This window comes from Lepus europaeus, chromosome 17, assembly GCF_033115175.1.
Source record: "Lepus europaeus isolate LE1 chromosome 17, mLepTim1.pri, whole genome shotgun sequence".
Taxonomy (NCBI): Eukaryota; Metazoa; Chordata; class Mammalia; order Lagomorpha; family Leporidae; genus Lepus; species Lepus europaeus.
Window position 1 is genome coordinate 32,891,867 of NC_084843.1, and position 27,746 is coordinate 32,919,612.

The 27,746-nt window shown below is 40.8% G+C and overlaps 1 protein-coding gene and 1 pseudogene across 7 annotated transcripts in view; one reads left to right on the top strand and one right to left on the bottom strand.

The window, feature by feature from the left end:
- Positions 1-23,847, bottom strand: part of ZNF518A (zinc finger protein 518A) — a 41,135-nt gene extending 17,288 nt beyond the window's left edge. For 4 of the 7 annotated variants that reach the window (XM_062213995.1, XM_062213997.1, XM_062213993.1 and 1 more), the window contains exons 1-2: positions 23,662-23,847; positions 21,175-21,253 (exon numbers count right to left, since the gene is read on the bottom strand). The gene's annotated coding sequence lies outside the window, so the exon portion shown is untranslated. Of the gene's footprint in view, positions 1-21,174; positions 21,254-22,838; positions 22,892-23,152; positions 23,445-23,630 lie in introns of those variants that run through there. The other 3 variants (XM_062213994.1, XM_062213998.1, XM_062213999.1) reach the window with 3 other exon arrangements.
- LOC133775773 (NADH dehydrogenase [ubiquinone] 1 alpha subcomplex assembly factor 4-like) lies at positions 3,202-3,767 on the top strand (annotated as a pseudogene).
- Positions 23,848-27,746: the final 3,899 nt, after the last annotated feature.

A 27,746-nucleotide genomic window follows, 5' to 3' on the forward strand; every position in this document is an offset into this window, starting at 1 on the left:
ACACCATAACAAAACAAGATTGCATGTCTATTTACATACAAGCCACACACCCACTCCACACTCCCTTTTCTCTCTTCTAGGCTGGCCCTTTGGCTAAAATAATATTGTTTTGTGTTTTTTTTAAACATGTATTTAATTTTATTTGAAAGGTAGAGTTATGGAGAGGCAGAGGTAGAGGGAGAGTGAGAAAGAGACAGAGAGAGAGGTCTTCCATCCGCTGGTTCATTCCCTGATGGCTAGACCTGTGCTGATCTGAAGCCAGGAGCCAGGAGCTTCTTCTGGGTCTCCCATGTGGTACAGGGGCCCAAGCACCTGGGCCATCTTCTACTGCTTTCCCATGCCATAGAAGAGAGCTGGATTGGAAGTAGAGCAGCCAGGACTTGAACCGGCACCCATATGGGATGTCAGCACTGCAGGCAGCGGTAACACTACTAGTCGAACAGTACTCTATATCTTGTGCGGTTGTGTGGGCACAGTCTGTTGAAACCTTTGGTTAGTATATACTAAGTTGATCTTCTGTATATAAAGATAATTGAAAATGAATCTTGATGAAGAGTGGGATGGGAGAGGGAGTGGGAGATGGGAGGGTTGTGGGAGGGAGGGAGGTTGGGGGAGGGGGAACCACAACAATGCCACAGCACTGGCCCCTAAAACAATATTGTTGATGGTTCATGAACCATGTGCCCACAGTCATGACAAGATAGTCACAGAAATTGAAAGTGTTTAGAAACGATTACAGCAATTTTCAGAGTTAAGTTTATGGCTGTTAGATATAACAATAAAAATGGCTTACCTGTCATTATTTTTTAAAATTTGCTTTTCTGGTAATTTATTTTGACTGTAGTTTAAAACTATCAATCTACAATAGATGGAGTTTTTTTTTTTTAAACTCCTGGTATATTACTATCAGTTTATATTTATTTATTTATATGAAAGGCAGAGTGCCAAAGAGAGAGGAAGAATCAGAGAGACACATCTTACACCTTCTGGTTGATGTTCAAATCTCCAAAAAGCTACAACAGCCAGAGTTAGGCCAGGATGAAGCCAAGAGCCAGGAACTCCACCCAGGTCTCCCATATTGAGGGCAGGAATCCAAATACTTGAGCCATCATTCATTGCCTCCCAAGCACATTAGGAGCAAGTTAGATTAGAAACATGGAGTAACTGCGATTTGAATGAGGCACTCCGATATGGGATGTGTGCATCCCAAGCAGCTGCTTAACCTGCTGTGCCACAACACTGTCCTTTCACTGCCAGTTTAAGCAGCACAGAGACAAACCTAACCAGGCCCACTCAGAACTCCCTAGAGACTGGGGTGAAAACCTGTGTTACAAGCCCTCCATGAGTTTGGACAGAGCTTTCCACCAGCTTCTTGGTCACAGCAGATAGCCAAGGACTACTAGATATCTGAGGAAATCCTCTAGTATTAGTTCAAGATCCAAATCAAATAAATGAGAAAAACAAACTCGATAAAAACAGACTATTCATTAAGACAAAACTTCTAAAAAATCTTTTATGTATCTGAAAGACTGAGTGAGAGAGAGAGAGAGAGAGAGAGAGAGAGAGAGAGAGAGAGAGAGATTGAGAGAGAGATTCTTTAGCTACTGGTTCACTCCCTAAATGGCCACAATGGCAAAGGCTGGGCCAGATAGAAGCCAGGAGCCAGGAGCTTCCTCCAGGTCTCCTACATGGGTGCAGGGGCCCATGGACTTGGGCCATCTTCCACTGCTTTCCCAGGGAATTAGCAGGGAGCTGGACAGGAAGTGGAGCAGCTGGGACTTGAACCAGCACCCACATGGGATGCCAACATCAGAGATGGTGGCTTTACTGGCTACACCACAACACTGGCCCCAAAACAAAACATTTTTTAAAAACTGATTTCTTAGAGACAGAAAAAATCAGAACAGAATGCTACCAAAAAGGGAACATAAAAAGAACTCTTAAAAAAAAAAAAAAGATTGGGCCGGCGCCACAGCTCACTTGGCTAATCCTCCGCCTGCGGCAGCGGCACCCTAAGTTCTAATCCCAGTTGGGGCGCTGGATTCTGTCCCAGTTGCTCCTCTTCCAGTCCAGCTCTCTGCTGTGGCCTGGGAAGGCAGTGGAGGATGGCCCAAGTCCTTGGGCCCTGCACCCCACGGGAGACCAGGAGGAAGCACCTGGCTCCTGGCTTCGGATCGGTGCAGCGCGCCAGCCGTAGCGGCCATTTGGGGGGTGAACCAATGGAAGGAAGACCTTTCTCTCTGCCTCTCTCTCTCTCTAACTCTGCCTGTCGGAAAAAAAAAAAAAAAAAAAAAAAAAAGATTTATTTGAAAGCAGAGTTACAGAGAGGCAAAGGCAGAGAGAGAGTGAAAGAGACAGAGAAAAAGATCTTCCATCTGCTGGTTCACTCCCCAAATGACCAAAAAGGCCAGAGCTGGGCCGATCTGAAGCCAGGAGCCGCATGGATACAGGGGATCAAAGATCAAAGCATCTTCCACTGCTTTCCCAGGCTATAGCAGGGAGCGGAGCTGGATTGGAAGTGAAGCAGTCAGGACTCGAACCAGCACCTGTATGGGATGCCAGCACTGCAGGTGGCAGCTTTACCTGCTGTACCACAGCACTGGCCCCAAGAACAGAACTCTTAAAGTCGCCACTTGTAACACCCACAACCCATATCAAAGTGCCAATTTCAGTTCCCTGAGTCTTAGCTACTTCTGCTTCTAATCCAGCTATCTGCTAATACACAGGCAACAGATGATGGCTCAAGTGCTTGGGCCCCTACAACCCAGAGAGAGTTCCTGGACAGCTCCTGGCTTCACCTGCCCCAGCTCTGGCTGTTGGGGTTATTTGGGAAGTGAACCAGCAGACTGAAGATCTCTATCTCTGTTGATGTGCCCTTCAAATAAATGAAAAGAAACTTCAGGAAATAAAAATAAAAAAGATAAAAATAAAGAAATCACTGATCATGTCCTAAAGAGATGGGAATCTTGAGTAGGTTGTATAGCCTATGAGATGAAATTTCTACTATAAAATGAGTATAATGTTTCCTTACATAAATCTAAGGGTTACTAAGAAAATAAATAATAAAGGACTACAAAGGACCAAAAAAAAATCAATAATTTTTTTAAAGTACTGACTTGTAGGAATTCACTGGATTCAGCATGAAAATGTCCTGTAAGTGCACAACATAAGGAACCAAGACACGTCACTCAGATGGCTCACATGATCAGGAATTTCAACTTGAACTGAGTGGAATGGGAAATTAGCAAAATGAAGCCTTCTGCTACCAAGCACTCCTCCATCAAGAGTCTCCTAGGAGAACACTAGAGCCACCATTCAGAAATTAAAGGAAAAACTGCTAAAAAAGATGACAAGCTGCTGTCATTACTAAAAGATGTGTATGTTGATTCCAGAGATCCTATGACTTACGTGCAGGCAAAAGATGCTGATTAAGAAGCTCATTAAGAAGCAAAGGAATTCAGATTGCCCAAAGGCCTTCACTTTGGTATTAGATATTAAGAACATTCCCAAAGGCAAAATTTCCATTGTAGAAGCATTGACAATTCTCAATAATTATAAACTTCAGAGACATGCACTGCTAACAAAATAGCACATAGGAATGCCATTTAGAGTTCAAACATGTAAATCCCCTTCTCAAATATTTTGTTACTTTGGAATTTGAAGTCTTTCTTCCTGAAGAAAGCAATACAATCAAAATGAAGATCATGAAATTACTTTTCCTGTGTGTACTTCCTATCCCCTGGTCCTGTTCATTTCTAGCACATTAAATTATATAAGTTGCCAGATATTTAATGCTCCCTACTTGTGAGAGGATACTGTTTATTGAGCTCTGCTTGACTTCTCAGTATTGCTCACTGAATTTATTTTGTTTTCTTTTGGATTTTAATTTGGTTTGAGCATAGTTCATATGTGTGTGTCAGAATGTCTAATTGGCACATCTGTAAAATGACTACAAGTCAAAGAGTTAAAGTGTTATTTTAGGCACATCTTACTAGCTTTGAAACCACTCATATGGCCTCTTGGGAAATGTCTTGAATCTCTCATTTTACATTTGGAGTTTCACTTTCCAATTTAGGTGGCTTATTGTTTCTTACAATGGAACACTGAAAGTAAGCTTTCCTACACATTTTCTTCTTAGGGAAAGGAAGATTTGACAGTGAGAAAGAATAACAGCATTTGCCAACAAAGGCAGACAGGAGATGGACAGAAAATCAGAAAACTACTTCAGCAAAAATTAGCAAGGGTTTTAAAATGTTTTTACTTGTCACAGACATATAAAGGGAGAGCTCCCATCCTCTGGCTCAGTTCTCAAATGTCCACATGAATTTGGCTGCAGCCAGGAGTTGAGAACCAAATGCAGGTCGCCATGTTGGTGGAAGGAACTCAATTATCTGAGCCACCACCACTGCCTCCCAGGCTCTTCACTGGCAGAAAGCTGGTTTCAGGAGCAGAAGCCAGGAATAGAACACAGGTATTCCCATATGAGATGTAGGTGTCTTAACCATTAGGCTAAACATCTGCTGTCTGGTTTTCTGTTTTGTTTTGAATTGATTTAGGTGTGGAATAACTCTGCAATTATAAAAAATAATTAATGATGTTTATAAAATGTTAGCAATTTTTGCATTGACAAATAAGTCAAAAGCTTTCAGAAAGATAACAGTAAGAATTATCTGAAAAAATAACTCATCTTTGATACAGAATTACAAAAATTTAAAAAATAAACAAGGAGCCATGCTAAAGAATTTGTTGAGCAAATATAACCTCATCCTAATGCCAGCTGAGAGAATAATAAAAAATGGCAGAAGGAAGCATAAAGTATGACCACTGAAAGAAATCTGAGTAATTGCTTGACCCATTTACAAACTTGAGAGCACAAACACGTATACTAGGTACTTGGTTGTTTGAGTTTAATTTTACCTGTGGAATCTTGGGTAGGTTGTATAGCCTATGAGATGAAATTTCTACTCTAAAATGAATAGGGGCTGGTGATGTGGCATAGTGGGTAAAGTCACAGACTGCAGTGCTGGTATCCCTAAGGGCACGGGTTCAAGTCCCAGCTGCTCCACTTCCGATCCAGCTCTCTGCTATGGCCTGGGAAAGCAGGAGATGGCCCAAGCCCTTGAACCTCTGCTCCCACATGGGAGACCCAGAAGAAGCTCCTGGCTTCAGATCAGCGCAGCTCCGGCCATTGTGGCCATCTGGGGAGTGAACCAGCGGATGGAAGACCTCTCTCTATAACTCTGCCTTTCAAATAAAATAAATAAGTCTTTAAAAAAAAGAGAGTATAATGTTTTCTTACTTAAATCTAAGTGTTATTGTGAAGATAAATAATAAAGGACTACAAAGGACCAAAGAAAAAATCATCAATAATTTTTTTAAAATACTGACTTGTAGGAATTCACTGGATTCAGCATGAAAATGTCGTTTAAGTGCACAACATAATGAACTAAGACACATCACTACAAAAGATTCAGAACAGTGGAGGCAAAGAGAATACCCCTCAAGTTTCCAGAGGAACAAAGCTCACGTAACAAAGTATTAAAAATAAAAATCTTTTGAATTCTCAGCAACAACAAAGAAAGGCCAAAGACAAAGGGACAATATCTTCAAATGCTTAGGTAACACATTCAATTGTGTTCTATACTATGCCAAGCAGTTAATCAAGTGAAAGGTACATAAGGACATACAAAATCTCTAACACTCCTGTCAGATACCCTTCCTCACTAAGTTACTAGAAGACATATACTACCAAAATAAGAGAATAAACCAAGAAAGATAAAGAAATGAAATGCCAGCAATAAGAGATCAAATGGAGGAAACAGAAGTAAATGATATCTCCAAAATAATAATAAAGCAAATCCAAAGATGACAGACAGCTGGGAACCAGATCACAATGCTTGAATCAGCCCAAAGAAAAGACATCTTGGACATTAAAAGACAAGACACATTGAGAACTTCTATCACCAAAATCTCATTGGCATTATACCATCTTTTCAACCTTTGAATGGAATTCCCAATAAGCCTAATCCAGACTCTTATCTGTACTTGACTTGTGTTGATATAAACTGATGTTTATATCTTCCCCTCCAGGCACTCCTACCCGATTAGCTGAGGCTGTGGTGAGTTTAGAAGCCAACTGCTGCAAACAGCCTACTCACTACACCAGACATTTAATCGAAGCCTGCCAGATTCTCTGCTGAAACGTTTCTAAAATTCACTCATGACTTTAAACAATGATTTCCCTAAGGGGGCTCTGGTAAACTATCAGAGAAGCTAAAGCCAAATTGTCCAGGCACTTTGTTCACCTTAACTTTTCCTGGCAGCTTTCATCTAACAGTGGCATTGTTAGCCTTTCATTGCACTGATAGATTTCAGCTTACTACCAAATTTTTAAAAGTAAAGAATTTAGTATTTACAGAGTCATAAAAATATCAAGTTACAATCGTAATTTCATATAGGTTTGGAGGAGAGAAGAGGATATGACCAAAGAGAACATATTGGTTTCTTAAATAGATGGCATGTAGGTATTTGTTTTATCCTACTACCTTTAAACTACATATATATTTTACCAATTCTGTACATAAATACATTTCATAATAAAAATAAAGACATTATAAAATGGGCAAAAGGACACAAAGAAAAGAGTTGGAGGGTGAAAATAAGTAAAAATATTCCTCATCTCACTAGAACTTAAAATAAGAAGATGTCGATCAGATGGCAAAAGGTGTTACTTAGTTCCAATATCCAATGTTGGTCAGCAAGTAACAAGAAGGTCTATGAAATAATAATGATGGAAAAATAAACTGGCACAAGCCTCCACAGAAGAATACTTTGCAATATATGTAAAAAGCCTGATTCACTTCTAGAAATGTATCCTAATGGTAATAATAAGAGATCCTTATTACATTATTGTTTATAAAAGTCACAAAATTAAAATTAATTTCTACCAGTAAATCATGACTAAATAAATTACAACATTTTTATTCAATGGACTATTATTCAATTTTGAAAACAACACTATAAAACCTATATTTACTAACAAGAAGATGTGCAGGACCCATTAAGTGAAAATAAAAGACAATAAGGAGGGTGCTCCAGTGGTACAACTGGTAGCACATGTTACTTATAAAGGACAATAAAGATTTAACTTATTTAAACAGCAATAGATGGACAGAGAATGAATGGATCAACAAATGGATAGACAGACTCAAACACATTAAAAGTAAAGACGAAAACACATAAAAACATTTGTAGTGACTACTGGTCATCTTTAGTTCAGGATTTCTTTTTTTACTTTTTTTAAAAAAATTTATTTATTTGGAAGGCAAAATTACAGAGGTTGGGGGAGAGACAGAGAGAGAGAGAAAGACATCTCCCATCTGCTGGTTCGCTCCCAAAATGGCCACAACGGCCAGAGCTAGGCCGATCTGAAGCCAGGAGCCAGGAACTCCCTCTAGGTCTTCCATGTGGGTACAGGGCTGCTTCCCCTCTGCATCAGCAGGGAGCTGGAACAGAAGTGGAGTGGATGGGACTCAACTGGTGCCCATAACATAACAGAAGTTATATATGCAGGCCAGCACCACGGCTCACTTGGCTAATCCTCCACCTGTGGCGGCGGCACCCTGGGTTCTAGTCCCGGTTGGGGCACTGGATTCTGTTCCCGGTTGCCCCTCTTCCAGTCCAGCTCTCTGCTGTGGCCCGGGAAGGCAGTGGAGGATGGCCCAAGTGCTTGGGCCCTGCATCCGCATGGGAGACCAGGAGGAAGCTCCTGGCTCCTAGCTTCAGATCAGCACAGCACGCCGGCCATAGCAGCCATTTGGGGGTGAACCAACGGAAAAAGGAAGACCTTTCTCTCTCTCTCTCTCTCTCTCTCTCACTAACTCTGCCTGCCAAAAAAAAAAGAAGTTATAAGTTATATATGCAGTGGTGTTGTCTGTATTAAACCTCCCGCTATGCCATAGTCCCAGCCTCAAGTTCAGGATTTCTTAAAACGTCTTTAGACAACTTTGGCCTCCGCTTTGGTATACTTCCTTATCATAGAACAAGAAAACAGCTTACACTTGGATGTTATGAAAATGGCGGTCTCTTTGCCTCTTGACTATACTTTCATAATAAAACTACCAAAAAATGGCATAAAGCCATGAAAATTCTGAAATTCTCAAAGCAAATGACACCTATGGTAAACCAACTGATTTTTCCTGAATAAACTCAAAATAATATACTTGATGCCAACACAAAACTGATGAATGCTGACACTAATGGAGAAGAGATCAAAACAAAATAAATAACATTCAACATTGCATCTCTCATATTAACACACACAAATCTAACTATGGAGAAGACTGACACCAGTCTCAAAGTTCACAGCAAATACAATACTCAAGAGAATGCAACATTCTGCTATGGATGTCATTAAAGCCGTATCAATTCAAGCAGTCAGAGAAGTTCATTATTTATATTTGTTTATTTGATAATTAATTTGTGAGGAATAAGTTAATTTAAAAATAAGAGTCAGGTGCCGGTGCTGTGGTATAGCAGGTAAAGCCACCGCCTGCAGCACCAGCATCTCACAGGGGTGCCAGTTCGGGTCCTGGCTGCTCCACTTCCAATCCGGATCTCTGGTGTGGCCTGGGAAAGCAATAGAAGATGGCCCAAGTCCTTGGGACCCTGCACCCACATGGAGACCAGGAAGCAGCACCTGGCTCCTGGCTTTGGATCGGTGCAGCTCCGGCCATTGCGGTCAACTTGGGAGTGAACCAGTGGATGGAAGACCTCTCTCTCTGCCTCTCCTTTTTTCTGTGTAACTCTTTCAAACAAATAAATCTTTAAAAAATAAAAATAAAACTCAGTATCACCAGAACAGAAGTTATATATGCAGTGGTGTTGTCTGTATTAAACACCACACATATTTTACACAGAAAAGTAATATTATTCAACTAATAAATATACTTCCTGATCTTGGCACATTATTAAAAGGAAAAGTGGTAGGGGCCAGCACTGTGGAATAGCAAGCTAAGCCTCTGCCTGTGGCGCCAGCATCCCCTATTGGCACCGGTTCATATCCGAGCTGCTCCTCTTCTAATCCACTTCTCTGCTAAGGCTTAGGAAAGCAGCAGAAGATGGCCCAAGTGCTTGGGCCCCTACATCTATGTGGGAGACCCAGAAAAAGCTCCTAGCTCCTGGCTTTGAACTGGCTCAGCTCCGGCCATTGCACCCATTTGGGGAGTGAAGACCTTTCTTTCTGTCTCTCCCTCTTTCTGTAACTCTACCTCTCAAATAAATAAATACATAAAACATTTAAAAGGGGGGCAGCACTGTGGCATAGCTGGTAAAGCTGCCACCTGCTGTGCCGGCATCCCATATGGCCATCAGTTTGAGTTCCAGCTGCTCCACTTCTGATCCAGCTCTCTGTTATGGCCTGGGAAAGCAGTAGAAGATTACCCAAGTCCTTGGGCCCCTGCACCCACACGGGAGACCAGGAAAAAGCTCCTGGCTCCTAGCTTCAGATCAGCACAGCACCGGCCATTTCGGCCATTTAGGGAGTGAATCAGCAGAGGGAACACCCCCCCCCCCCCACCGCCCACCTCTCTGTAACTTTGCCTTTGAAATAAATAAATCTTTAAAAAGAAAAAAAAACACACCATTAGAAGATGGATTTCAGTTTTTTTGAAATTTTATGTTTTGTTTTGATATCACTTACTCATCTTATTTTTATGACTGCCAACCTGTAATGGTATTATGTGTATGTGTTTATATGTATGCATATAATATATGTATATGTATATGAAGAATAAAGTTAAGATTTGGTCAAACTATATTTTCCCATTCAAGTACAAAAATGTTTTCAAGGCTGCAAAAAGTGTACAGTTGTTAAACAAGTTGTAAATAAAGACTTGTATAAAAATTCAAAAAAAAAAGGAAAAAAAAGGAAAAGGGGTAAACATTTAGTGCAGCAGTTAAGATGTCTCTAAGGATGTCTGTATACTGTATTACAATGCCTAGATTCAAGACTTGGCTCTGCTTCTGATCCAACTTCCTGCAAATGCACACCCTGGAAGGTAGCAACTAAAGGTTCAAGTATTTGCACCCCAGCCACTCATGTGGTTGCGGCCTGGCCCAGCCCTAGCTGTTGTGGGAACATGGGGAGCAAACCAACAGAAGAAAGTCTATGTCTCTGTCCATAATGGCCAGAGCTGTGCTGATCCGAAGCCAGGAACTTCCTCTGGGTCTCCCATGCAGGCACAGGGGCCCAAGGACTTGGGCCATCCTCTACTGCTTTCCCAGGCCATAGCAGAGCTGGATTGGAAGTAGAACAGCCAGGACACAAACCAGTGCCCATAAGGGATGGCAGCACTGCAGGTGGCCACTTTACCCACTATGCCACAGCGCCAGACCCGGAAATACTATGTTTTTAAAATAATTCCCACTTTCATCTTAAGCTAGCTCACATTGGTTTCAATTATTTGTAACCAAAGGCTCTTACTTAAGACAGAAAGCTCACAGATCATTATTGACTATCACTTTCCAGAAAGGTAGGTTTTGTGATAATCCTTTGAAGAATAAAAGGACTTCAACATGTAAGAGAAGAGCTAGGGCCAGCACTGTGGCATAGCGGGTTAAGCCGCCAATCCGCAGCACCAGAATCCCATATGAGTACCAGCTGGAGTTCTGGCTGCTCCACTTCCAATCCAGTTCTATGCTATGGCCTGGGAAAGCAGCAGCAGATGTCCCAAGTGCTCCAGCCCCTGCTCCCGCATGTAGGACCCCGGTGAAGCTCCAGGCTCCTGGCTTCAGATCAGCACAGCTGCAGCTGTGGCAGCCATCTGGGGAGTGAATCAGCAGTTGAAAGACCTCTCTCTCTCTCTTTCTCTCTCTCTCTCTGCCTCTCTGTAATGCTGCTTTCCAATAAATAAATAAATCTTTTATCTTTTTTTAAGATTTTATTTCTTTGAAAGACAGAGTTACAGAGAGAGGTAGAGACAGAGTGAGAGGTCTTCCATCTGCAGGTTCATTCCCCAGATGGCTGCAACGGCCGGAGCTGCGTCGATCTGAAGCCAGGAGCCAGGAGCTTCCTCCAGGTCTCCCATGTGGGTGCAGGGCCCCAAGGACCTGGGCCATCTTCCACTGCTTTCCCAGGCCATAGCAGAGAGCTGGATTGGAATAGGAGTAGCCGGGACTAGAACCAGTGCCCATAAGGGATGCCGGTGTTTCAGGCCAAGGCGTTAAACCACTGCACCACAGTGCCGGCCCCATAAATAAATCTTTTAAAAATAAGAGAGAGAGAGAGAGACAGAGAGAGAGAAAAGCAAAGACAACCTAGACCAGAAAAACAGAATAAAGAAACAGTGGAAGAAAAGCATTTTTCTCTTAATGTGCTGTATAGTCTGGATCAAAGAGGGAATGCATAATGGGGAAGGTAGGTGAGAATGGAGCTGAAGTTAATACGAAAGGGAACCAAGAACCATTGTTAGTTTATGAGAAGAGGGGAAGTTATAAAAGCAGTACTTTGGAAATAGTATTAGAATGGCACAAGGCAGCAAGATAAATTGGAGAAAACAGCAAAAACAAGTTAAGAAAATTAAAAGACTGTAGTGACATCCCAATAAAAAGTGTGGAAAATAGGTTAAGTGGCAATATTAATATAGGTTGGGAATCACACACTGGGCACAGAGGAACTCCCAAAGTAAAACGCCAGGATAAAGAAGATATAGTGAAATAAAATGTACCATTCCTGGAGAGTTAGCATACTTTCTACAACAGATCAAAAGGCAAAGACATCCTATGGAGTCTAAAAAAGGAGAAATCTATGGGCTACTGACTGCATTCCAGTTGCTTAAATACTAAACAAAGAACTAAAGTGATTTTTAGCTTAGCCCTATTTGCAACTCAATATGCAGCTCTGTAGCTTAAGTTGTAACATTATACAGACAGGAAAACTAAAACATGGGCCAGTGTTTGTGGCAGTATGTCTGCAGCGCCAGCATCCCATACACAGGTACCAGTTCGAGTACCGGCTGCTCCACTTCTGATTTAATGCGTCTGGGAAAGCAGAGGAAGATGGCCCAAATTTGAGACCCTGCACCCACATGGGAGACTCAGAAGAAGCTCCTGGCTCCTAGTTTAGGCCTAGCCAAGCACTAGCCATTGTGGCCATTTGTGGAGTGAACCAGTGGATGGAAAATCTCTCTGTCTCTCCCTCTAACTCTGCCTTTCCAATAAAAAATCTTAAAAAAAAAAAAAAAAACCAATACAGTCATAATATTTTATAACTACTGCATTCCTTGAGCCACTTAATCCTCTCTTCCGCAGAAATAATTAAGTGCTAACAGTCATGTAAATTAACAACAGGAGATAAAACCAAGACAGAATATAGGAGGAAAAACTAACTGAAAAACCTAAGGTTCTGCCTAAAAGGAACAAAACAAATAAGCAAACAAACAGAAAACCTAAGATTAGTATTTTCAAAGCAGTACCTATTTTAGTGTCCTCAAAATAACTATTATCTTGTCAAGATTTGGATCATCACATATTTTGGACTTTTCGGTGTAACCACTTTAAGTTTTTAAAAAGTTCACCTGAAGGCCGGCGCCGCGGCTCACTAGGCTAATCCTCTGCCTTGCGGCGCCAGCACACCAGGTTCTAGTCCCTGTCAGGGCACCAATCCTGTCCCGGTTGCCCCTCTTCCAGGCCAGCTCTCTGCTGTGGCCAGGGGGTGCAGTGGAGGATGGCCCAAGTGCTTGGGCCCTGCACCCCATGGGAGACCAGGAGAAGCACCTGGCTCCTGCCATCGGATCGGCGCGGTGCGACGGCCGCAGCACGCCTACCGCGGCAGCCATTGGAGGGTGAACCAACGGAAAAAGGAAGACCTTTCTCTCTGTCTCTCTCTCACTGTCCACTCTGCCTGTCAAAAAAAAAAAAAAAAAAGTTCACCTGAAGAACTAATGACTATCATATTTCAAAGAAACGAAAGAAATGTTTTGTAGAGTTGACATACATAACCAAAACCAGTTCCCTTCACACAGTGGACTAATGAGCAACTTAAACACAGAAAACACAAACGTAGGCTAACTATGCAAACGTAATGAAGTACAATTCTAGAAATGTTCCAAATGCTCACGTACAAGTGAGCCACATGCAGGAAGGCTGGTAACACTGGTATACAAATATGAAGAAGCAGCTCCTGGCTCAGGTAAATCTTATTACTCTCTGAAACTATGACTCTTCACTGTGCCCACTATTAGGACTGGTGCTCACATATACACCTTTATGTACCTTTGTTCATACTGTTTCCTTTCAGTAGACATGTCACCCTCTTCCCTGTCTTTAAATATAATACTGATCAAACTTGCTTTCCAATTCTACTTCCTAAAGGGAGGGTATACATACTAATGTATCCCTTCTCTGACGGGTAATCACTGTTCACCACATTGCTATACACTATTTTGTATCATTATATCATTTCTGGTTTTTTTTTTAAGTTTTACTTCCCCAGATAATCTGGCTTCTTAAAAACAAGACCTATTTAGTATTTCTCATCCCTCATACAAACTAAGATTGGAAACACAAGTACCTAACACAATTTTAATTTATTCATTCTCTTATTTTCAACTCAAATTATCTTACTGTCATTTCAGATTAAATCACTTTACAGCAAACTTCACAGAGCAAATCAGCTTTTTTGCTGCAATAACCTGGAGTTGTTTTTAAAAAACCCACAGTCAGAAATCACATTTTTGATATATAAAAATTAGGAGAAATACCAGAAGTAATCTGTCTGAAGTGAAATAAATACCACTGAATTCAGTATACAAAAAAGAAAGATTATTTTCATTTCTCACTCCTTGAATCTTCTGTTTGTCAGTATGCTGTGGTAGTGATTGCCAATCAGCAAACTTAACACTTTGAAATACATGAAAGGAGAGAAGAGAATCAAAATGGGTAATGCTATTTGATTGGGAGAACAAATAAATCAACAGTAATCCATTCCTCCTCAGCTTCCCAAAGTAACATAAACTTTAATTTTCCTCTGTGTCTATGCAATATCTACCTCCTTCATCAGAAATCCTACACTCTAGACCTCCAGCTCAGCGTATACCCCAGAGTGCATCCAGCTACTCAAGCCCACATGAAAGATTCGTTCTTGAGTTCACTTTGTCTTCATCCCCATCTTGGATCCTCCTTCTCTTCACAGCCACTCTAATCGTAGTCTAGGCCATCATCATCTCTAACTAGAATTAAATAATGTCTTCCCAAACTAGTATTCACACTTCCTCTTGCCCACCACACCCTCCTTTGAATCCATTCTCTACACAGAAGCAAACATGAATCTTCTTAATATCAAATAGACCACAACGCTTCCCTGCTTAAAACTCTTCAGTGGCTTCTCAAGTGTCTTATTTCATCTGGGCTGCTATAACAAACTAACACAGACTGGGTGGCTTATAAACAAGAGACCATTTTCTCTCACAGATCTGGAAGTTGTGAAGTCCAAGACGAAGGCACCAGCAGACTCAATGTATCATAAAGGGCTCACTTCTGATTCCTAGATGACCATCTTCTCATTGTGTCTTCATATGGCAAAAGGGGCGAGGGAGCTCTCTGCGGTCTCTCCAATCAAGGCTCTAATCCCATTCATGAGACCTGCCCTCGTGATCTAATCATTTTCCAAAGGCCTCACCTTCTAATAGCATCACACTGGAGATTAGGTTAACATAGGAATGTGGGGATGGGATGGGGAGGCATAAACAGTCTACAGCACCAAGGCACTTGATATAAAATTTAGTATCTTTATGAAGAATTGGCAGGGGACAGTGATTTGTTGTCCTGGGTCTCTCTCTTCAGCTTCACCTCATATCACTCTCTCCATCTGAGATATACTCCAGTAAACTGCCATGGTCCCTCTGCTTCCCAAATAATCCTTTCTTGGCTTTTTTGTCTTAGTTCTTTGTACCTGTTACCCCCTGCTTGAAATGTCCTTTCTTGCATTCTTCAAACAGCTAGATGCTTTCATCTTTCAGGTCTCAGTTCAAACATCACCTCAGAAAGGACTTACCCAATCTATCAATCATCCTCTCCTCAAAAACAATTCTTTTCTACTTTATCCTCTTGTATTTCTTTTTTACAAAAACTTTATGTTGTTAATTTGTCAATTACTGTCTATCTCTGCCACTAGAATGTAAGATGCATTAAGCATAAAGATAACATTTATCATGTTCTTTGCCAGCATCTGGGATAGTGTTGGGCTTAGAGCCAGAACCAAATCTGTGCCAGTCTTTAAGGTTTTTTTTTTCTTTTCTTTTTTTTTTTTTTTTTTGACAGGCAGAGTGGATAGTGAGAGAGAGACAGAGAGAAAGGTCTTCCTTTTTGCCGTTGGTTCACCCTCCAATGGCCGCTGCGGCCGGCGCATCTCGCTGATCCGAAGCCAGGAGCCAGGTGCTTCTCCTGGTCTCCCATGCGGGTGCAGGACCCAAGGACTTGGGCCATCCTCCACTGCCTTCCCGGGCCATAGCAGAGAGCTGGCCTGGAAGAGGGACAACTGTGATAGAATCCGGCGCCCCGACCGGGACTAGAACCCGGTGTGCCGGCGCCGCAAGGCACAGGATTAGCCTGTTAAGCCACGGCGCCGGCCCAGTCTTTAAGTTTTGAGAGCACAGCAGTGAGCAAAGGAGAAAAAAAATTCCACTGATTATTTAGATAACAAATAAACTATACAGTATATTCAAAAGTGACAATGCAGCAAAGAAAAATAAAACAGTGAAGGAAAAGCAGAACCATAATATTACAATTTAAAATATGAGACCTCACTTCAAAGAATCTTAATGGAACTAAGATTTTAAGGAGTTGAGGGAGCCAACATTTTAAAAAACTAAACAAAAGAAGCAAAACAAAACAGTAAGGGCCAAGGACTAAGGACCCTGGGTGTGCAGTATACCTGATATATTTAGGGATTAATTTTTAAAAAATTAATTCCAGCATGACTGGAATGGAAAAGTGTAAGAGGGAAAGTTTTAGGATGATATTAAGGAAGCAAAAGGGGACAGAAACAGGGCCTGATGGATACTGCAGACTCTGGTTTTACTCTGAATGAGATGGGTAAGTACTGGAACATTTTGGGAAGAGAAATAAAATAGCTGAATTACTTTGTAAAGAGATCATGTTGCTATCTTAAAAATAAGAGTATTTGGGAGGGAAATAAAAATGGAAGCAAGTGACTAGCACAACTATCCAGGCAAGAGATTATGGCAGCTTGGTGGGCAAAGTGAGGCACAGTCAGATGCCGATTATATTGGAAGACAGAGCCTACAAAATCTGTTTGCAGCTCAGGTTTCTCTGACAGAAGAGAAGTGTCAAGGATAACTAAAAGTTCTGAGCTCAGCAACTGGAAGAACTGAGTTGTTACTTACTGAAATAAAAGACTGTGAAAGTAGGGAATTATATAAAATGCTTATTTTTAGACTTGTAAAATTTGAGCTATTTGACAGTGAAGTGGTAATGTGGAATGTGTAGCCAAATGCAGAATATATGGAGATATAGGTCAAAGATAAAATTTTGGGAGTCATCTGTGTGTGTGTGTTTGTGTGTGTGTCTGTGTGTATATCCATGCATTTGGAATAGGATAAAATCACTAAAAGGTAGGTAAACAAAAAGAGAAGTCCAAGGCCTGAGTCTCAAACTATACCACTATTTAGAGGGAAGAGATAAGAAAGAACCAGCAAGTCAGATTGAAATAAGCAATGAAAACTGAAAGTAAATCAGGAATGTGGTACCCTGAAAGCAAAGTGAAGGAAATGTTTCCAGGATAATGATTAACTCTAATGTAATATGAGGATTGAAAAGTGACCACTGGACTTAATGTCAAGATCCCTGGAGAAATTGATTAGAATTATTTCAGTGGAGTTACAAAGGAGAAAGGCTACCATGGGTTTAACAGAAAACAGGAAGAAAAACAGAAAGTATTACAAACAACTCTTCCAAGGATTTTTTAATAGTTTTTTTTTTTTTAATGTTCATTTATTTATTTTCATCTACCGAAGCACAGCACAGGGAGGGAAAGCGGGAGTAGAGACAGATCCTCCATTTGTTGGTTCACTCCCCCAAAATGGCTGCACTAGGATTAGGCCAGGCTAACTCCAGGAGCCAGGAATTCCATTTGCTTTTCTCATAATGGTCATAACGATCCAAGCACTTGGCCATCTGCTGCTTCCCAGAATGTATTAGCAAGAAGCTCAGTGGGAAGAGAAGTATCCAAGACTAAAACCATCACTCCAATATGGGATGCAAGTTTCTCAAGCAGCAGCTTAAGCAGTTGCACCACAATGCCTGTCTTTCCAAGTAGTTTTACTACAAATGACCAAGAGGTAGAGGAGTTGAAATGGGGTTACTTATTGCTTTTAGTAAATGGGTTAAATTACAGCATGACTGAATATTTATAACTAATGATCTAGTAAAAAGTGATGATGGAGGAACAAAATGCAATCGTGATGTCCTTAGGCAGATTAGAAGGGATGGAATCTAGTGAACAAGCTCAAGAGTTGAACTTAGAAAGGACAGAAGACAACCTACCAGAGCAGCTAGAAGGGAGGATGAAAATGTTAGCAGGTGGGTGTACTTGGCTGTAAGATCTAGTAGAATGAATGCCTTACTAGGTCTACCTGCTGCCTGTTTCTGTAAACTGTTTCATTAGAACATACCCATAATTGTTCATTTGCATATTTTCAATGTCTGTGCATGTGACAATGACACGTGCCTGCTCGCAAGAGAAACCATATAGCTCATAAAATTTTGAAATATTCACTATCTGACCACTTATGGCAAAGGTTTGCCAACTCTGGTCTAAGAGAATCCTCCAACTATTATTACTCTCTCTGAGGCGAGAGTCAGTTACCTGGCTGCAAGGGAAAAAGCTAGGCAAGGACTCAGGAAACAACAGTGTTTAATGAGAATGATACAACATTAAGCCCTCCATCATTCCCAGTTTCTGCAGCACAAATTGTGTTCCTTATCTTTTTGTAAGTGTTTTTTTATATTTACTATGACATTAATTTGAAACAAGCTGTATCTCCTGGGAAGGGGACATGGTTTTGCTGTTAAGAAGGGATCTCTCAAAAAGGAAAGGTAAAAAAAAATAGAGTAATAATATACATAAAATATAGAACAGCATTCCAAGTTAATGACTTTTTTTAATCTTCAAGGCATGTGAATAAAACAGTATATATTTTCCCATAATGAATAATTTTATAACACTTCATTATATTTCATTTATATTTTAGCATCACAAAAAGGCATTATACTAGAGCACATCTAAACACTTTACTCAGAGAAATCTCATTTTAGTAAAAATCAAGATTTCTGCTTGGCTTTCCAATGTTTTTTACACACATTTATTTAAAGTAACCAACTTCATTCTCCACTACTGCTCATCCCAAGAAACACATATTGTTAGAGTCAAATCAGTCTCCACCGCATGCTGGATCAGCCCAGGATCATTTCCAACTTCACTCTTTCTTCAGTTATTCCCTGTATCTATCAGAAGTCCACTCATAAATCAAAGCCCATTTGAAGTAATTCCTTCCTCAAGAAACCTTTCTGGGGCCGGCATTGTAATGCTGCTGCCTGGGACCCCTGCATCCCATCCAGGTACTGGTTCCAGTCCCAGCTGTCCCACTTCCCATCCAGCTCCCTGTTAATGCACCTGGGAAAGCAGCATTAGATGGTCCCAGTACTTGGGCCCCTGGACAAAGCTCCTGGCTCTGGCCTAGCCCAGCCCTGGCCATTGAGGCCATCTGGGGAACGAACCAGTGGATGGAAGCTCGCTCTCTTTCTCTCAGCTTTTCAAATAAATAAATTAAAAAACAAAAAACATAAAGAAATCTTCCTAAATGGGCCAACCATCATTCATCTCCTTCCTGTTGGAACTCAGACTTAAAACTGCATATTCACATATCTTTCTCGTATTATGTTTCCTATATGTTAATCCAGATTTCTTAACTAAGCTCTAAGCACTTTGAGACCAAAGAATGCCTCTGGGGCTGGTGTTGTGGCACAGCGGGTTAAGCTGCTGCCTGCAATGTAGGCATCCCATATGAACACTAGTTCAAGTTCCAGCTGCTCCACTTCTGATCCAGGTCCCTGCCAATGCACCTAGGAAGGCAGCAGGGGATGGCACAGGTAGCTGGACCCCTGCCACCCACATGGGAGACTCAGATGCAATTCCAGGTTCCTGGCTTCAGCCTGGCCCAACCCCGGCTTTTGCCCAGCTCTGGCCATTGTGGCCATCTGGGGAGTGAACCAGTGGATGGAAGACCTCTCTCCATCTCTGTAACTCTTTCAACTATGTATCTGTGTATACACACACACACATATGATGCCTTCCACCACCCACAACCTTCAACAATCCAATTTTAACTAGGAAGCGATTACAATTTTATCAACTTTGAAATGTGACTTTCTATAAGGCCAACATTTGTTTTTAATTATTACTACTTCTTGAAATAAGATGCCTATAAAGCCTGAATAATTCTCCTAAGCTTCAAGTCATGCACACTGATTTTAATATTTTGACACCTGTTTCATCATATCACAACTAAATTTTTAGTCAGACTTTGCTCGCAATTTTTCAAAATGGAATAATTCAACACATTTTGATCAGACATCACAAAGCAGCCTCTGGTTAACTGGATCTGACACTTTCACCCTTTCATGTATTATTCTTTCTAAGTACTCTGGATCAAACAGCACCTCTCAGCACTCAGCAAGACCTTCTCTACTCAGAAACAACACAGTATCCATGTGACCATGGTAAGAGGTCAAAGAAATGTTACGTGGGAAGCAGATACTCAAGAAAATAACCTAAGTGACTCAACTCAAGCTTTGTTGTGCTCTACTCAATGTTGCTGTTAGACATTAATTTTCTAACAAAACAAAAAAATGCAGGGCCGGTGCTGTGGCATAGCAGGTAAAGCTGCCGCCGGCAATGCCGGCATCCCATTTGGGCGCTGGTTTGAGTCCTGGCTGCTCCCCTTCTGATCCAGCTCTCTGCTATGGCCTGGGAAAGCAGTAGAAGATGGCCTAAGTCCTTGGGCCCCTGCACCCACGTGGGAGACCCAGAAGCAGTTCCCAGCTCCTGGCTTCGGATTAGCGCAGCTCTGGCCATTGCAGCCATCTGGAGAGTGAACCAGTGGATGGAAGACTTCTCTCTCTCTCTCTCTCTTTTCTTTCTCTCTCTCTCTCTCTCTCTCTCTCTCCCTTTTCTCTCCTTCTCCTTCTCTCTGTGTGTAAGTGTGACTTTCAAGTAAAATAAATAAATTTAAAAAAAAACAAAAACAAAACTCATGCCTTGTGAAAAATGACCCTGAAAAGAAACCCATTTGCAGGTAGCTTAGGGAAGAATTCCTACAGCAAGAATGCATGGTGATATATATAGTCTATTTAAGCTATTAAGCAGTTACATATAAAATATCATTCCTAATTTAAAGTCACATGCATATTTATTGCATTTGGTGAAGGGAACTACATGATATTATGGTATCAAAGAATTCTGGGATTCAAAGATCGCAGGTTCTATCCAAACACCAAAAACAAGAGACATCTATGTTTCAAGGATAAACCATACTTTTTATACTAGGGTACAATATTTTCCACTGCATTTCCAAAGCTTTCTTGCTAATTATCATGGATATGTTCATAGATTTGTTTCCTTCTTTCTGTCCACACCAGGTTAGATGACTGTCTCCAGGAATCAGTCATTACAGTGGTTCCCAATACCTTTAAAAAATCATAATCATAACATATATAACTTTTCTTTAGATGCATTACTTTGTACTTATGAAACCAAAACAGGCTACTCTTCTGGACATTTATTTTAGCTTCAAAACATCTATCCAGCATATTTATCTCCATTGTTTAGTACTCAAAAGCCCTTCATGCCACCTTTGTATTTGGGAAACTTTTAACAGTTAAAACCATCTTTAGATTACTAATAAAATGTTAAGATATCAGGAAAACAAAAATTATATTTGTTCACAATAAAATAAAAATCTAAGTATTTTAGTTATTCTGGCAACAACAAAACTTTAACTTACAAAATCTCATGTATATATACAGCTACTTTATTCAATCTGACATCAAATTATCTCACAACTTTATATACTGTAGTATTATCAATCTTTACCATACCTCTTCAAGGACCAAAAGGCACACAATTTAATGCTTGGACAACGTCACAATCAGGAACAGTGATCAAAAGAGATGATATCTGGAAATGAAGATCAAGATTTTAAAACTGACTACAAAAATGTCAGTAAAATGTTTTTGTAGTGTGTTTCAATTACAGTTCATATTCAATTTAGGGATATAAAGTACTTAGGGAAAAAAACCCTCTCTACACTTAGTCATATAACACATCATTGATATCATTCACAAAAGTCACAACTCAAGGTTTAGAATCAATCTAATTCAGTATCTTCATGTATTACAAGACCAAATGAAAATTAGTCTTGTTCAAACTCACAAAACTAGAACCAGCATATGGATTTGACTACAATCCAGTTATCCTACCACCACCCCATAATGGTCACTTCCGATAGCTAACAGCTCATGAAAACTGTTCATCATGGCCTACACACTGGCATAAAATAATAAAAAAAATTCAAGACTCTACTATAACCCTTTTCTTCTGCTTAGTGATTTGCCAAAAAATCTTTTAGTAGTGTACCTGAAGGAAACTGGGCAAGATTCAAGTCTTGTATCATTTAATTTAAAAAAAAAAAAAAAAGTTGTATTAAGTGATCTAAAGCACGCAATGCTTAAATAAGAACAATTCCAAACTCCAACCAGAAAAGTAAACAATATATTAAGAAGGTGTTTTAAGGTGTATTTTGAAGTCAAACTACAGACTTATACTAACTCACACTAAAATATATCCCTCCATAATATTTCAAGACATAAAAATTGGGGGGAATCATGTGTATTATTGATAAAGGACAGGATTTGAAGTGAAAATGGTAAGAATCTCAGGCATTTAAAAGTTCAAATATCATGAATGCACAGAGTAGGTGTTCATTGTAATATCCCTTTTTATTTCCATAAAACTAGATATAAACGTTTTGAACTGGCAATTACAAACAAGGACACATTTAGATGTGCAAAACAGGCTAAATACCTACATTTTATCCTCCCTCTCACTTCTGTTATCAATTTTCTGGATCTGGGAAGGATCTTATTTATAATTTTAGCAAAAATCACCACGGTCTATCATGCTTACCTTTCCCCGGATATGCTAACATTCTAAAAAACGATAATACAATACGTCTGTCTTTATAAATTTCAGGGGAAAAAAAAAAGCAGTTTTGCTGAAAGATAATGAGTCTACTTGCACGGATTTGCAATTCAAACCCGAAAATGTTAGGGAATTCCCCTAAATCCATTTAAATGGTTTCTAGCTATTCAATCAGGATACTAACTTAGGATACTAACCCTAGAACACAATCAAATCAGAGGCCTTGCTGCAAAAAAAGCAATTCAACGATATCAGTAAACTAAACCTAATACTAACTCTAAAATTAGTGAAATTCCTACCCTGAGGTAGTTTGATGTCTTCATGTTTTGCAACCGTGACAACTGTACAAACTCTCAACATTCTTATGAATTCCTTAAATACCGACTTACTTTTTCTAGGGTTTTATTGGCTAGCATACTCAATGTTTTCACTAAAACAGCTCACAAACACTAAATGCCCCCGAACTTAAACCTAAAAAGAAAACTGAGCCTTAACTTTTGAATTTTGAACTTTACAACTACATCTGATTTTGCTGGCCTACTTAAGAGTTAAGACATTTTACCTTATATAAATCACCCTATATATTTTCAACCACCATAACCGTGTAGAAAGAGATGGTCTACAAAGAGGACACCATGCTTTAAAAAAAAAAAAAAAAAAAAGACTCAAAATGTACCCTACAAGGGAGCAAGCCAGCTACAAAGAAATCCATCAGCCACTGGGTGTGGCTGGGGTCTGCAGGAACCAGCACCTTTGGCCAACTCTGGAACAGGGTGCGCGCGCCAGGGCGCTGGGCATCTCTGCAAGAAATGGCCCCCAATGACCATAGACTGAGCCCACAATAGGGATGCCGTCGAGCGGGGCCGGCGAACCTACAGCTCGAGGGGTGCAGCCTGAGGGGTGCCCATGTTGTCTCCACCAGCCGCGGAACCCGCTCAGTGGGTGCTTCGAGCGCGGCGCGCCCCGTCTCGCCCCAAACACGGCGCCCGATCCGCCCCTTCCTCCGGGGTTCGGCGCCCCTCAGGCGCGCGGAGGTACACTGTCGCCGCGCTCCCGCCCAGCTGCTAGGATGTAGGAGAGTTGAGAGTTCAAAAAGCCCGGACGGAAAGCAAGCCCAAGCTAAGAAGCGAAGAGTCCTCTCCCGCAGCCTGCAAAAGCGCCGGGTGAAGAGACCGACTTCTCTAGAAAAACTTTGCGGCAAGTTAGGCGGAAGCGCTGAATGGCCGGGACTATTTTACAAGCGCTTCCTATCCCAAGAGGCGGAACCCTGATCCAGTTTGGGGGGGATCCTGATGCTCCCACAAACTCGCTCTGTGCCCTCTGGCTGGCTCTCTAGAAGTCGCGGCATCCTAACCTGTCTGGGCGGTCCCGCTCACAGGGAATACCTGTAGTGGTCCCCATGGCTTGCGAGTCCCTGATGGCGGCCATTACACTTCCATCCGGGTATCACCGAAAAGCTGATTACAACGCTACCGGGAGCGCACGCTCCGGCGGAGGGATCCGCGTTGCACCTGAGGAAACCGGAAGCGAACGGAAGCCGAAAGGGTCCGCGTCTCAGCCTGGCGAGCCTAGGCCATTGAGGTGGACACGCTGCTGACCTCTCCAATTAGCGCGCTTCCCTGGCTTCCGCCTCTCTTGACTCACCACTCCCCCTTGTTGCTAGCCAGCGGCTGCAGGGATCCTACTGCAAATGGAATGGCAGGCAAACGTCCACTCTGTGCCCTTCAGAGTAGACCCCTGAAGAGGAGCTGCGTGCTCGTGGCAAGCCCTTGCTGACTGGACACGGTCTCAATCCTGAGACTTAACGTGTTCAGATTTAGCAAATGGCATCTCCCCCACCACTTGCTTCTGACCTGCAGGCTTTAGTAGCCATTGCATCGCAGGTCAACGAAGGAAGCTGTCCGCAGCAGTTCTGAAGACCTGGGCACTCCCAAACACAAACATCCTTACTGGTTGGTCATAGAACTGTCTTCACAATGAGGGAGCGCTCGCCCCAGTCAAGGGAGTTCCTCCGCCACTTCCATGACAGGACTGGGCGAGGGAGGGCGGTTAATGGGGTTGGCTTTGCCCTTTGTGCCTCTTCTCTCCTTTAGGGCATTTCCGAAACCCAACCTATTAACTGATCTTTCTAAGTCAGTTACTTTTGAAGGGAGAGCAGGGAGGGGGTTAGGCGGAAGTTGTCAACAACAACAACAAAATCCATGGGGCGGATGGATACATCAAAATATTAACACTAAAACTAAAATGGAATTTTTGTCTGCTTTTCTGTCATATCTTCTTAAGAATCATCTATATTGTTTAACTTTTTAAACCATTAAGAAACATGTATGATAACTATTTTTTTGAAAATATCAACTTGTAACCATATGCAAAGTTTGCCCCATCGTTTAATAAAAAGCACACTGAGAAATCACTCTCTGTCTTTAGGAACCTTTATCGTTATAACGTCTATTGATCTACACACTTCCACCTAGAAATGGTAAGGAATCCACATTTGTTGTACCCAAGTAACTGTAAAAGGCACGAGGAGAATTCTTATGTAAATAGCAAAGGGAATGCCCCTTAGGAAGGAGGAACATTTTTAAAAATGGAGTTTATTCTGCATTCGACCTCTGTCTCCAGTTATACATTCTGTTACGCATTCTCCAGGTCTTCATTTCCAGGAAAGCCAGACATGCACACAAATCAGAGGAAAGAGAAGGGTTTTTTGTTGTTGTTTGTTTTCTTTCCTCTTGTTTTTGTTTTTCAATTAAGAGATAGTTGGGCACTTGGACAATTTGTTTTGTGTTTTGCCTTAGTTTTGGGGTTTCTTTTTTTTTTTTTTTAGATTGAGAAATTGCACCTCTCCTCGGCAGTATTCATATAATGTCTTTATTTTTACTTATACATTCACTTGTAAATCTGCATTTATGTTATAGAAGAATTATGTGTATGTGAGTGTATAAGTAATCTAAAATATTAAATCTGCATTGTCTTATCCCCCTTTTCTTGCTCCATCCGTATCACACCCCAACCAGTCTCTGGCTATCCTTTTAGCTGTGAACATTGAGATGCGACAACAGGAAAGAAAAAAGGGCAATTAAAGAAGAAAGGAAGACTACAAAGGAGAAAAGCTGGATTGTGGCTTAGGTAAGGATTTTGGAATATTTTGTACTTGAGAAAGACAGTTGGTAGGAATAGGGCATCTAGATTAATGCTAAATAGTTGATCTCTCCAAAGGCCTGACTGACATTTACTAGCTAGGGCCTCTAACTTCTGAACCTCTCAGAGTTATGCAATAAATAACGCTTGGTTAACAGATGGAAAATAATAAACTGGGGCCTGCGGCACAGCAGGTTGATGCCCTGGCCTGAGGCGCCGGCATTCCATATGGGCTTGGCTGCTCCATTTTCGATCTGGCTCTCTGCTATGGCCTGGGAAAGCATTGGAAGATGGCCCAAGTCCTTGGGCCCCTGAACCCACGTGGGAGACCTGGAAGAGGCTCCTGGCTCCTGGCTTCGGATCAGTACAGCTCCGGCCATTTTGGCCAGTTGGGGAATGAACCAGTGGATGTAGGACCTCTCTCTTTCCCTCTTTCTCTCTCTCTCTCTCTCCTCTCATTCTCTACCCCTCCTCTCTCTGTGTAACTCTTTCAAATAAAGAAATAAATCTTTAAAAAAAATAGTGAACTACATTACACCCCCAGTTTAACATAAATGTAATGATTAAATGTAATGTAAAAGTGATGATGGTGATGATAATCACAAAGTTTCCATTGTGGCTACAAACTTTTTGCTTTTTAATATAATTCATAAGCATTGTATGATAAAGAAGATTTCTACAAAACATTGAAATTTTTCCTAAAAAAATCTATAAATGGGAATTACATTTCATCCTAGAAGTTCATACCACTGAATCATAGAACAACAAAAGTTCTACCAATCATATGTATTCATTTATCAAAATGTAAGCATACTTTTAAATCATAGATAACTTAGTACATCATAAACACTCTAATCATAATTTTAAAAAGGATTTATTTATTTACTTGAAAGTCAGAGTTACACAGAGAAGGAGAGGGAAAGAGAGGCCTTTCATCTGATGGTTCACTCTCCAGATGGCAGCAACGGCTGGAGCTGTGCCGATCTGAAGTCAGGAGCCAGGAGCTTCTTCCTGGTCTCCCACGTGGGTGCAGGGGCCCAAGGACTTAGGTCATCTTTTACTGCTTTCCCAGGCCTTAGCAGAGAGCTGGATCAGAAGTGGAGCAGCCAGGACTCAAACCAGCACCCATATGGGATGCAGGCACTGCAGGCAGTGGCTTTACCCGCTATGCCACAGCACTGGCCCCTGCAATCATAATTAAATGATATTAATTTGAAGAGGAAGAGTTCCTTTAAAACAGTCCTCTATGTCTCTCTCTCTCTTCCCTCCCTAATCTCATTGAAACCCACACTTCTTACCCCTAGCAACATAATTAAGTGCATCTGAAATCAGAATAAAAGAGATGCCAAGAGCTTAGGAGATCTGCATACAGTGTCCACACGCATTGGTCGAGGTTGATTACTCATGGTCATTTGGCAAGTATTAGTTGAGCCCAAGTATTATCCTTCCCAATGTTCTTTTCAATGTCTGTACCTTAGTATTTATTCAGTACCATTTTCTTGAACACCTACTATGTCCCAGAGACTGCTCATAATAAATAAGAAATGATATCTCAAGGATCATCAATTTACTGGAAGATCTTTGACTCTCTAAAAGACTATGGCCCAACAAAGAAATTCCAAATGTCAATTTCAGACACTAAAATAAATGACAATAAAGTTTTTTTAAAGTATATATAACTGCCAGTTTCCTCTCAACTCACCTTTCCTAAATGACCAAGATTTTAGGTTTTCCACTATTTTTATTTTTTAAAAAGTCCCTCTTTTTAAATTCTTTCCATAGATACTATATCCACTATGAAACATGTTGAGATAAACAATATAAGCTATATTGATTTCACCTAAATATTTTAGGGTACTTCTACCTGTCTCTAATCACAACAAATTCTTCCTAAAAATCTGTATCCTGAAGACCAGCGAATAGATGGCACAGTTAATGCAAGCCCTTATAAAAAGAAAAAGTATACATTATCTACAGGAACTTATTAATCATGTTTCTTTTAAGAAAAAAACTTCATACACATATGTTATAGATACTCCTTTATGTACTTTTTTTATAGGTATGGTACATTTCATTATTTAAAATTTTAAAAGATTACATAAGTATAGGATTTTTGTTTCTTTTCTACTTGGGGTGGGGAGAAGTGAAGATTAAATGCTACCTAAATTAATTTTTTTCTGGAAAGTTTTTTAAAAGGTAAATCTGATTTCTGTGGGATCAGTGTCATATAGATCACTTTCATCATCAATTAATAAATTACATGTGAGAACTTATAATAATAGATTATTATGACTCATTGTATTACTCCTAAATGGCCAAACTACATCCA